Source organism: Mya arenaria, chromosome 10 (genome assembly GCF_026914265.1).
Source record: "Mya arenaria isolate MELC-2E11 chromosome 10, ASM2691426v1".
Classification (NCBI taxonomy): domain Eukaryota; kingdom Metazoa; phylum Mollusca; class Bivalvia; order Myida; family Myidae; genus Mya; species Mya arenaria.
In genome coordinates, this window is record NC_069131.1 from 58,003,341 (window position 1) to 58,016,661 (window position 13,321).

Here is a 13,321-nt window from a genome sequence, read left to right on the forward strand (position 1 = left end):
CTTTTAAACTATAAATTAGAGTTTTATTATTGAATAAACATGCATATACAATACTATTTTGCTAAAGATAAGCTCTTCTTTCTTGCATTTTTTTTTAAAAATGTACCAAGTGAGTTTACGTCCAAATAGGTCGGTCATGGAGTTTGGTTTATTAATAGAAAAATAGCATTTGAACAGGTTTTGGCAATTATGTGGGTTAACTTTATTCTTATAAAATATATTTAGTATTCATTTGCATATACTGGTGTTAATATTCTGTGATATTCAATTACTTAACGATATACACAGTATACTCTAATAATATCATATAATATTCAAATTGCAGTTTTCTATCGTGTTTCAGTAAATCAAACCATTATTTTATCAATCAGGTGTCGATATTTGTGCAGCGGTTGTAGTGATAACTTTAAACCAAAACCGTCATTATTTTAATTTTATCAAAGGAATAGAAATGAAACATATGTGTCTCGGCATGAACAAAATCATCCTGTGTTGTCGTGTTGACACCAATTACAGATTTCACTAAAACAATGGATACTTTTGTGGCCATCCTTTGGGAGGTTCCAAAAAACCTTTCATAATAAGGATTATACTGCTGCATGTAAGTAGTAGTTATTGTTAATCCTAACCAAATCCTGAGTAGCTATTTTATAGCTATAAATTACACAAACTATAATAAACCGTGCATAACTTTTGTCCTTATTACGTAAATATAAAAAGAAAAATCAGAATGCTTTTAATTGTTCCAATACGTTCAAATACAAGAACTGGAATTTAATGAGTAATTTTAATCTCATAGATTATAAAACAAAATTATTACTCAGTTTGTAAGTAACAGTGTAATTGGAAGAAAATATCTTGTTACCATAAATTACATTGAATTAAGACAAACCATACTTAATGCAACAAAGCTTTCAGTTCCTGGAATACGTACAAAATACAAACTACGTATTATTATTTTAAGTCGGTATATGCTTACAAAACATTCGCTTAAGCTTAATGAGCTATTTTTCGGACATGAGCTGTGATTACTTAAAACAGCATCCGGTATAAGTTTGCAAATCCGGTTTACTTGCAAACTTAGTTTTTTTATTATCTTAGATATCAACTTCAAAAGCGACACATAGAAAGTTTGCCCATTAAATAAGAAATATTTTAAGTAAAATTAAAAAAAAAAGTTTTAAGAAATATGAAAATTTTAATTCCAAAATTGATTTCTCCCGTTGGCCACCAATTGGATTTTAGGTCCCCCGCGGGGTTTTGGCAAACTCCAATTGGAGAATTTTCCACATGAGCCGAAACGGGGGAAAAAATCAGCAATTTGAAAAAAATCAAATATTACAATTTGGAACAGAAAATTACATTTCTATGTATGTATGTAGTACTAGATTCATAAACATAATTAAAATCTAATAAATAATCAAAAATTATGATTTTGTAAAAGCGGCTCTCCAATTGGGGAAAATTCCAATTGGAGAATTCCACAGTCAATTTCTATAGATAAAAGCCACCAATTGGAGTTCACAGAAGTTGGTGATCACAGAAGTTGGAGGAATCACCAGTTGGAGACTTCCACCGTATAACATCTGCTGGGGAGAAATAAAGTTTGGATATATACATGTCATGATATTATTGCTCATTAATTTAATATTGTAGATTATTCAAGAAAATAACATTGCAAGATGTTACCTGATTTCGAGTATTACCTCGGTGTTTTCACTTGTGACGTTGTGTGCAATCTAAAACAGTAATCTTGTATACAACTGCGTCAGATTTGCGAATTATTTATCCTTTTCTGAAGCCTTCTGGTCCTAGATGCTCGAAAATATTAAATATTTTTAAAAAGAATAACTTACTAATTTTAATTTCCTGGTGGGCTCAATTTGTGTCTTTCAGTTAATCGAATAGGTTAGAGAACACCATCTTATATTGTCAGTAGGTATATTAAACTATGTTGACTTAGTGACAAACTTAATTTGATCACTCCAATTTAAAGAAAAAAACCTTTCGATGTGTATCTTTTATCCTATGCAAAAGTGGCTTCTTTTTATTATTTCGTTTCCATCACTCACGGTATGTTATTTTTCTTGCCATATGAAATGGGTACATATATGTATGATAGCACTATCACGTACCTATTACCAGTATAGGTTAAACAATTATTTATAAGTCAGTGATATTATTTATAAATGTTCTATAATATTGTGTATTGACTTAATACTTCGTAAAAAAATAAGCTCAACAATCATTCTTTGTTTCAGAATTCATCCATTTCAAATGATTCTTTGAAAAGGAGCCATTATCTCGGTTCACTTATTGTCAGGGTTTAGGAGCAGTAGCTAAAAGCAGTGACGAAATTCGTTTACACTCTTAAATTGTGCTCAGTTACATTGAACACCTGCCGTAACTGAATGATAGCTTTACATTGATAAATAAGAAGTCAATATATCCAAATACTATTGCAAGGGGTATTTTTTTGCAAAAGTGTATAGCCCTTCACGCAATTCATGATAGTTTAAAAACTCATGTCTTGAATGTCATTATCTTTGATCAAGTATACGTTCTAAGCATTAGGAATGATATTGTTCATATTGTTTCATCCTGCTACCTGTTTGCATGTTTTTGTTCGTTTATCAAATATACGCATGTACTTTGCTTATCAATATCATGTCCACGTGTTTGTGAATGGAGGATAAAGATACTGTAATAATGTTTCAAAGATGAATATCGTTAAACACGTTGATTAAATATTAACATATTTTTAAATCACATTTATGAGAGTTAGGCGAAGATTTTGTGATGGATTTTATATTTGCTACTGTACAATAGGGGAGGTTACTGCGTAGGAGACGAACATTTTCTTAAACCGGTTTAGCATCAAATCAAGTAGGACCTACTCCGGTGACCTCAGACGAACATTCGTGTAAAAAATGGATTGAAATGGACCATCATAAAATTTTGGGCTATGGACTTATTGAAGACAACTGTATGGTAAGTCTAAATGCCGTTTGTTTTCATGATGGTTTAAATGATAAGAATTGTTTGTTATTTTTGATCATGTACAGGTATGCGCCCCCCCCCCCCACATAGTGACATTACTCCGCAAAGCTTTGTCTGCTTTTTCCCCGCAAAATTTCCTCGGGAATGGGCGTAACCTAGGTTCCCTTTGGTGCGAGGGCATTTTACCATCAGTTCATTCCTGCAGGGAAGGAATTTAAGCGGGGGTTAGTCCACCTAAATGACCTTCATCGAGTCTTTTGAAGATTTTTAGACTATGGCAGACTCGAGACAGGGATACATAATGTAGTTAGTGTCGGTTAGAACCAGCCGCCCACCCGGGTAGCCCAGTTGGTTAGAGCACCATGCTAGTGTTCCGGCGGTCGTGGGTTCGAGCCCCACACCGGGCGCACTTTTCCTCCCAGGTTAACTTTAATAACAAATGTCAAAATAATAAAAAAGTATCCCTGATTGCTAATTATTGTAGCTTTATAAAGCCGGGGTTGGCTGGACTGAAAATCCCCACTATTCCCCGGACCTGGGGAGGCCATGGTTACAATTGATTGCAATCAATTTTTTGAAAAAAAAAAGGTAAAAAAGTGTTAAAAAAGTATTATTGTTTATCCTTCAAACTAAATTCAACTGACGCCAAGTCTATTGCTAACTATTGCACCAGTCAATTGTACATAGAAACAGTGATTCGTCACAATCATGAGCTTATTTGTTTGTCATACTGTACCAAATTATTTGGGAATATTGTTAGCACATGTTTTAATAATACCATTTTACCTCAGGACAATTTTTCAATAAGAACTCTGTCAAGTATGAAATATTTCCATTTTGGAAGAATGCTGTAGATCTTTTACATTTGAAGATTTGGAAATTATTATTGGTTATTCTTTAAAAAGTGTCAAAATTTGAGTAGATCTATGGTAATGCAATTAGTAGCTCAAAATTGTAATCCTTCAATTGTTATTTTAACAAACTGTTTTACTTAATGATAAAGGAAATTTATTCATTTTATTAAACAGATGTGCACAAGAAGGTATGCAATTCTAATTTTGTTAATTTTATCCAAAATTGAAAACTTATGACTAAGTATCTGTAGATGTTGATATATATTATATATACAATTGACTGTTTTTATTGCTTATTAGTGTTGGGAATCGGACTGAAATATTACTATAGATAATCGGTTTATGAAAACAATCAATGATCGATTATTAATCGCTTTAATCATTATTTAACTATCTTAGGTCATCATATATAAGGCATATAGATAAACTACATGAACCAGTTTAAGAAAAAATGTTCCCTTACAATATTATTTGTACATTTATTTGTATAAATTACATTATTTATTCAGAACGCAACTATACTTTAGTGTTTACAAGTTACTATTACAGATCATGAGACCGCAGGCTCTAAATTTTGTGTACGGTATTGAATACACGTGTAAAGTAAACACAAAGAAAAATATCAATTTCGTTTTGATAATCAGTCAGTAACAAGTAAAACAAACAGTTGAATATTCTGTGTTTTACAAGAACATTTTCTTTCAGAAAACTGAGAAAACTAAATTCTTACATGATATAAGAAGTAAACAATACCGGTAACATTTTAAAACCACGAAAGTGTGATGTTGAGAACCAATCCTTTTGCAGTTCAATTACAAAGAAAATTTGTAATAAGGTACTGTAGTGAGCTACTGACATGATAATATGACTAGATAACACAACATAGTACCACATGAACATTTCAACATTAACATGTATTGACCAGAAACAAAATATATTTTCAAGACAATCTTTTAACTGGTAGTCGGTAGTGGTTACGTCTCTTGTTTCTATAATCGATTGTTCAAATTTCACTATCGATTGTCGCTGATGAAGGCCTTTCCGATCAATTGTCGATTATAACTGATCTTCGGCACAACACTATTGCTTATACTTCAGCGTTTTGAGATTTCATTAAGTTTCAAGTAATATATTTCATATACTATATCAATATAATTTCCATGTTCGTTTTTTTTAATAATGATATAAATAGACTATACTAATTAGTGATGTTCTGATGATCAATTATAATGAAAAAATAACTGGTATGTTCCTGAAATCAGTTTTTCTTACTTCATCTTGTCAATTTTGTTCAGTTGTGATCATTAACAATATGGCTAAAGCAACAACAACATTAATAGTGGGTTTTTTTGGTGAAATTTACTGCCTTACTGCCTTCTTCCCTAGTGAAAACTTGTCCATTTTTCACCATATTTTATGTTTTCCAAATTTGATAAGTGGAGATTTCATAACATTAATGAATTAAAAATCTTGACGAGACTTACTATAAATTAACAAAATAATATATGCATAAAAATCTTTAAAACATGTAGTATATCGAATAAGCACAAGCCCACAATCCTGCACTGGTGAAAATTATGTCATCGGGGCTTGTTCTAATTCTGAATTTAATATAGCAGGGCTTGAAAAAAAAAATATGCCAAGCAATAGAGTAATAATTCAGGCTTGTTCATCCCGAATTCTAATTTCGATGATATATTTTGCCATTAAAATCTAAATTAGATATTTAAGCCTGATTTTGTATTTTTCCCAATGTCAACTTTTTTTTCCCAAATTGTATTGTACAGGTGGTAAAAATAATTCCATAAAATACACTAACTAGATATTTTCAATCCTTTACCTAACATAAGTAGAGTAAAGGATGATGAGTTTTTGTACAAGAATAAAATTACAAGTACAGTACCAGGTATTGTCAAAAAACATTTCTTCTATTAATAAACAGCAACGTGAGTGGAACCGATTAACAATAGTCAAACCAGTGTGTGTATACCACATGATAAATTACGTCATATATGCTACGTCGGAAGGCAACATTTTGCTTAAAATGAACACTTAAATTAAAGATACCTTTTCTTTTACACCACCATTATAAATGAAACAAACGGCAGTCTATGCCGCTTAAAGAGCCCCGCATTTGTTTTATTACCGACATTTGATAAAGTCATTAGTTTCATCAAACGCTTCGCCCGTTTTCAAAATCATGTTTTGACAGTGCTCCGTCCAACGGCCGTATTGTTAAAAGGTTTGTCGAAGTGTTTAAAGCAATTAAACTCGCAATCAAACTCTGGTAAATGGCCGAAAGCAAGGCTCCGTAGGTGGCGTAGACTGCGCTTTGTTTCATTTAAAATGGTGAAGAAGTAGTAAAGTTATTTTTGTTTTAAGTCTTTTTAGCTCACCTGTCACTTTGTGACAAGGTGAGCTTTAGTGATCGCCTTTTGTCCGGCGTGCGTCGTGCGTCGTCCGTCAACAATTTATTTAAAAGACATCTCCTCCTTAACTGCTGGGCCAATATTAATAAAACTTCATAGGGATGTCCCTTGGGTGGTCTTCTATCAAAGTTGTTCAAAGAATTCAATTCCATGCAGAACTCTGGTTGCCATGGCAACCAAAAGGAAAAACTTTAAAAATATTTTTCTCCCAAACCACAAGGCTTAGGCCATTGATATTTGGTAGTTAGGATCACCAAATAGTCCTCTACCAAGATTGTTCAAATTATGGCCCTTGGGTCAAAATTGGCCACGCCACGGGGGGTCATGGGTTTTCTCTATATGTTTATAGTGAAAACTTAAAAAATCATTTCCTCTGAACTTAATTGGCCTAGAGCTTAGATATTTGGCATGATTCATCGTCTAGTGGACCTCTACACAAATTGTTCAAATTATGGCCCTGAGATCAAAATTGGCCCCGCCCCCTGGGGGGTCATGGGTTTTCTCTATATGTTTATAGTGAAAACTTCAAAAATCATCTCCTCTGAACTTACGTGGCTTAGAGCTTAGGTATTTGGCATGATTCATGGTCTAGTGGACCTCTACAAAGTTTGTTCAAATTATGGCCCTGGGGTCAAAATTGGCCACACCCCGGGGCTGATGGGTTTTCTCTATATGTGTTATAGTGAAAACTTAAAAAATCTGTGCAATATATGACAGGTGAGCAATTCAGGGCCATTTGGCCCTCTTGTTTTAAATCAAAATATTGCCTTCTGACGTAGCATTTATGACGCAATTTATCACGTGGTATACACACACTGCAAACAGGAACTGATTCCCAACACTTTAGTTCTTTAAGCATTCTGTGCAACTCTCCAAACTTGCCCCAGGGTCTGAAGTAAAAAAAATGACCTGATAAATATTCTGCTTTGTGGCATGTTATTAAATGCTTGATCAACACATATCCACTGAATATTATATATATCTTAAAATGTCTGACCTCATCAAATGCAAAAGAATCAGTTACTACAATTGGAAACAAATGGAAATATTACTAGATTTTGATTGGATGCCTCCATTCAGATTTTATTATATTGGTCAGGATTTTGATCCAATCACATTGTGTGTTATACCTAATCTGATGACAAAACAATTTTTAGGCGGAGCTAAATTAGTCCCACCCAATCAAGAAAGGAACATTACTTTGAATTTGTGTCATTAAGAAACAAAACTCTTCCATATTTGTGTAAATTTTCTAAGCATTCTCGTTCATTTAGAATGTCAAGTGTCATCTTTGATCCCATTTCTAAATGTAAATAAAATCCCGTATTGCTGTTAGCATTTCTTATTACATCATCATATCATTTTATGTTTAAATAATTGCTTTGCTTATTTATTAGACTAGTTAATAGTGAAACAGACAGTGTTTCTGTAATGAATATGGAATTCTTTATAATTGGAGATTTTGGAAATGGAAATTTAAGGGGTTTGCTTTAAGAATGAAGGCAATGAAAAATAATAGATTTTACATAAAAAAGCTGTTAAAATTCAAATCTAAATCATACTCTTTACCTGAAAAAGATTTTTATTATTTATTTTTTTATTCTTGAAGTAGAGATATATATGTCATATTTTCCATTTTAGAATTTTTAAAGAAAGTTGAAGAACTTGAGAAAAAGAAATTTTAGAAAGAAAATTTTCAGTCATATGATTAAGTGAATGTATCAGTTAGTCAGAGACCTTAAATGTTCTACTTTGCTTTGTAAATGCTTTGTCTTTTTAATTGAAGTGCAGTGAAAGTTGTGTTTCTTTTATGAATATATATGATACTCTTTATAATAGGAGATTTTACTTAATCATACCCTTATTGAACAATTTGTTATGATATAAGGGAATGGTTTCTGGAGGAAAAATAATTAAAGTAATAGATTTTATAGTATCAAAAAGGCTATTGATTGAAAGTATTAAATTAAATCTTTATCAAACTCTTCACTTTGATAATAATTTAAAAATTGAATGATTCTAAAAATATCAAGCTATATGTAATAATTTAAACAAATTTGAAGAGCTTGAGAACCAGAAACTTACAACTTATTAATATTTAGTGTAGCATCTTTTCTGTACTAGGTAGTGTCAAGGTTTTTCCTGCAGTCCTACTGTGGGGACATTTAAAAGTGTCTGACAAGTTTATGATATACACAGAATGGTGTCACTGTTTCCCACAAGGATCATAAAATCAATGAAAAGGCCTTTTTCAAAGAACGAAGTCATTCAATACATAGGAAAAGCAATAAATAAGGCCATTTCATAGTAACTTAAATTTAGACTTAGAAAAAGAAAACTTACAAGTATGATGGTGCCTAGAATTATGCTATTTAAATGACTTATTAGTATGTGGAAAATGCAGCTATTATAATTTCAACAACTTTAAGGTTTAAATGACAGTATATTAATTATAAATTATTATTCACAAGTAGTTTTAAGGTCAATATGTTTTAAATTTTATTGGGACTTTCCTTAGTGGCGGTGGGGGACAATATTGTGCGAGTGTTCTTAAGGGTTGGAGCTGTGGAGGGATGGTATATTAACGTTGACACACTTTAATAATTGTTGACACTCAAATAGGATTATTGAATATATATTTTGATATTTAAAATATCCAATCAAGTTCCATTTCTTGAAACACATATATGATATGTAAACGTGAATTAATCGCCAAATTATAATAAATTAAAGCTGCACTCTCACAGATTTACCAATATTACAACTTTTTTTTATTTTTGTCTTGGAAAAAGCAAATTTTTGGTAAATATCTCATAATCTGCAAACCAATGATTGAAGATTGCTGACAAAAGCTAACATCAAAGATTGGCATATTTCGGTCAGAAATTAATAATTAATGGCTTAAGCCTTACTAACGATTTAAGAAAACTGCATAAAACATTAATATATATGTGTGGCATGTTAGTATTAAAAGTTTAGCAACTAAAAAAGAACACAAGTCATGCATTCAGTGACATATAAAACAATAAAATTGTATTGTTCAGAATTTAAGATATAAAGAAGAATATAGTAAAATTAATGTACATTTTTATTTATTTTTAATTCAATATTATAATACATAAATCACGGACCTATAAACCATAGTTTATAGGTCCATGACAATATATCATTGACGGCTACTGACCCTGATCAAATTTTGATAAGAAATTTTTCAGTAGCAACTCTCTGACTGTTATCTTTGCCTTCATCTAAAAGCACCAAGTATTGTCATGGTAACTGTCTTTACTGTGTATAATTAAGATCTTAGTTGGTCATTTTCCTACTGATATTTATTAAATATAGTCAATTTGCCTGCTAATAGTTTAAATGATCTTATTGACAAAATAAATTGGAATGGTTGAAAAAAGCATATCATTAAAATTTGCTGTTGGAATATATTCTGTGGAATAAATAATAGAATTATATAGAGATATATATAGTTAACTTAAATAAGTTTTGTTTTTAACTAAATTACATAAAAAAATGAATTGAACTGTTGTTTTTTCACACAAAAAATATTTGTTCATTCCTGGATCTTTTGATGAAAAAAGTATGTTTTAGATCACCTGCATCATTGTCATAAAAAACATTAGCCTATTCAGATCACTAAAACTCAAAACATGTTCAAGAAGTGAAAGCCCAAAATTGGCAAATACTGAGACAAATGAACTTGGTTTTGTTATATATCAGTGTGTGTATATCACATGATATGTGCAGTCACAAATGCTGCAACAGTAGGCAATATTCCTTTGAATGACTTAAAAGTTAAAACAGAAGACAACTTTTATTTTTCTTCACCATTTTGAATTAACTAAAGGACAGACTATACAGCTGCAAAGAGCCCTGTATTTGTTTTCTTACCGGTGTTGATTAGATGATTACTTTTCTCAAACACTTTAAAGCTGCACTCTCATGGATATACCATTTTGACAAATCTTTTATTTTTTGTCTTTGAATGAGCCAATTTTTGCCAAAATATCTGCTATAAGTGATATAAGACTGCTGACATAAGATCTGACTAAACTAATTTTAATGGCATAAAGCATTACTAACAGTTTAAGAAAAATGCACAAGTATCCATTTTTTAAATTAAAATCGGTGATCTGATTTTTTGTCAGCACTCTTATATCACTGGTTTCCATTCATTTTCGCATAAAGTGGCTCATTCCAAGATAAAAAAAAATAATTCAAAACGATCAATCTGTGAGAGTGCAGCTTTAATATACCTGTAAAGACTTGTCATAGTGTGCCAAGAAACTAAACTCTCAATCAAACTTTGGTAAAAGATCAAATGCGGGGCTCTGTGTGTGCGGCATAGACTGTGCTAATTTTTATTTAATATGATGAAGAGCTAGTTAAGTTATCTTCATATGAAGCAAAAAAAATGTTTCAATACCCTCTATGAATTTTCTTCACCGGATATTGATTCATAAAAAAACTTGATGTAGGGTGCGGAGCTACTTTTCGCTATATGTCTAAATGGAAAAATCTTCTCCTCAGATCCTGCTGGCCTGTTTTCAAAATAATGTCACAGAAATGTTCCTAAGGTTGCCATCTGTCATTCCTTTACCATATGTTGATCCATAAAAAATATGGTTTCAGAAGGGGGGGATTAGTGGGTGTGGTAGTGGATCTTCACCAAAAGTGTTCAAATGTCCCTAAAGTGAAATATAGCCCTGAGTTATTTACACCCCATAGAGTAGTAGTCTTACACATTTATTTGTTCATGTTCTGTCAACAACTATGCCGTGTTATTTCAATTTTTATATAAATTATATTGTATTATGAAATATCATTGATAATATAATTATGTAGGATTTGAAAAAACAACAACTGCATACTGTTATAGATAAAATATGTATATTTTACCAATAAATTATCGATGTTGGCCTGAATTTGTATTTTTCCGAGAGTCAATTTTGTTCCCCAATGTGCAAGGCACAAGCGGTGAAAATAATTCCAATAAAAGTCACTAATTATTATTATTATTGTTATTATTATTAATAAACTATTACTGTTTCAGGAGATAAACAGAAACACAGAGGTGCTATACATTCTGATGGAAAAGACAACAAAAGCATCTCCCATCATTTTGGCGTGGCTCAGATCAAGAGGAGAAATTTAAAAAAGGTAATAACTGAGCAACTAAGAACATGCAAGTTGCACTGGTTAGAGTGTAAGACCCATCTCGCTTCATGAGAATTGATAATCATCAATGTATTAAATCAAGAAATTGAATGTAAGTGTCTTGTCTTTTGCAGTGTTTTTGAAATAGAATTTATTAAAAAAAAAAAAACTAAATTATTGTTTAATATGATTGTGAATGTGTGATGTTTTCTTCTGATCATTCTCTCTCAAAACCAGATATAGCAAACATATTTCAAGTTGTAGATTTTTTTGTTTTACTTGTAAATATAGTTCTGAGGTTGTATTTTAGGCAAAGCCTTTTTATTCTGCTCAATACAAACTTATTTTGTAAGAATTATGGCCCTTTGTAATTTTTAAACAAATACATTTTTTATGTTTTTGTAAGCCCATTATAAAGGGACATTTAATATTTTCACCAGCTGCATTATAAAGTCAGACCAAAAGTGTCCAGTAAGTGTTCAAACAATAACTATTTAGAATCCTTTCTCAAATCTGGTGAGCAATATATATAGGGCCATCTCTGTGTTTGTCTGACAAAAAAACAATAATCAATATTTGAGTTAAATTGACAAATATTGTTGTAAAATGTTTTGTGAAGACATACAATTGGATTACTTTTGGGTTAATAGGATTATGGTTTCTGCACATAAAAATATTTAGAATAATATTTGGGTCAGTCGGTTCATGTTCAATATTACTGATCGTATAAGTGGAAGCAGTGACTTAAAATAAATTACCAAACAGTTTATGCTCAATTGCTTTGAGTTAACATACAAGATATGACACTTAGAATACTAGATCTTGGTGGCATAAATAAAAGACCTTGTTTTGTCACATTAACTTGTAATCAAGCACTAACTTCCTCTAAATTCTCTTCAGGTGATGGTTGGGCACACACAAGAAGACATAGATCACAGGCGTATAGCATATGAGTAGACAGGAGTTTCACACTCTGCCAGACTTACTTCCTCAGACAGCAGATTTAGGCTTCTCAAGATCACGCACTGCACACTAAGACATAGTCTTTGACTACAACAAGGCCTTAGGGGATGAAAGTACAGAGAGGTCCAATTGAAATCAATTCTGTGCTGCGTCATTTCTTCATTCTAGAGGTTGATGGACATGATTTATGGCATCAAGTGTGCAGTTTGTCAACTAACTATCAACACAGCAGTCTTGTTCACCAGCTGCGCAACCACTGTATAAGAGGAGGGAAGGTGCAGACTCATCAAAAAGTCTCAAGGTTGAAACTAGGAAGAGAAGTTTGTCAAGAGTGTGAATATTTGCTTTGAAAACTATTGTTACAATGATTTGGTTTCCTTTGAAACTTGATACATACTATGTGTATGTTGAATGAATTGAGATGCTTAAATAAAGAACCACTATTCAAATATCAGGAAACTGCATTTTTCATACTAAATTGGTAAATGATGTCGCCTTTTCCTGTATGTATTTAAATAATATATGTTTCCACAATTAATATTTTTAGGGACTATTTCTCAACGTAATGAAATAGATTAAATTTGTACAGCGTTATATGAGCTTAATATGTGTTTTCTGTTTCCTTAAAATTGATGAAAAATTGTCAGAAGGTAATGAGACCAGTATCCATTACTGCAATCATACAATAAAAAATACAGGGACAAGCCCACTGCTCATATAATATGATTAAACCTTGTTTAGGGGCATGAGGCAAACAGAGTTACTTTCAAATGTTAAAGATGCACTCTCACACTTTGGATGTTTTGACAACTTTTTTCATTTTTAGCTCTACTGGCCAAAGGCCAGAAGAGCTTATGCGATGGTAATGTGTACGTAGTATGTGCGTCTGTAAACAATCCGTGTTTACAT

General features: G+C 31.7%; 1 long non-coding RNA gene across 1 annotated transcript; it reads left to right on the forward strand.

The window, feature by feature from the left end:
- The first annotated feature begins 2,958 nt into the window (after window positions 1-2,958).
- On the forward strand, window positions 2,959-12,902 carry LOC128206682 (uncharacterized). The gene is made up of 3 exons (XR_008256536.1): window positions 2,959-2,991; window positions 11,346-11,452; window positions 12,350-12,902. It is a non-coding gene; the product is annotated as an uncharacterized LOC128206682 (long non-coding RNA).
- Window positions 12,903-13,321: the final 419 nt, after the last annotated feature.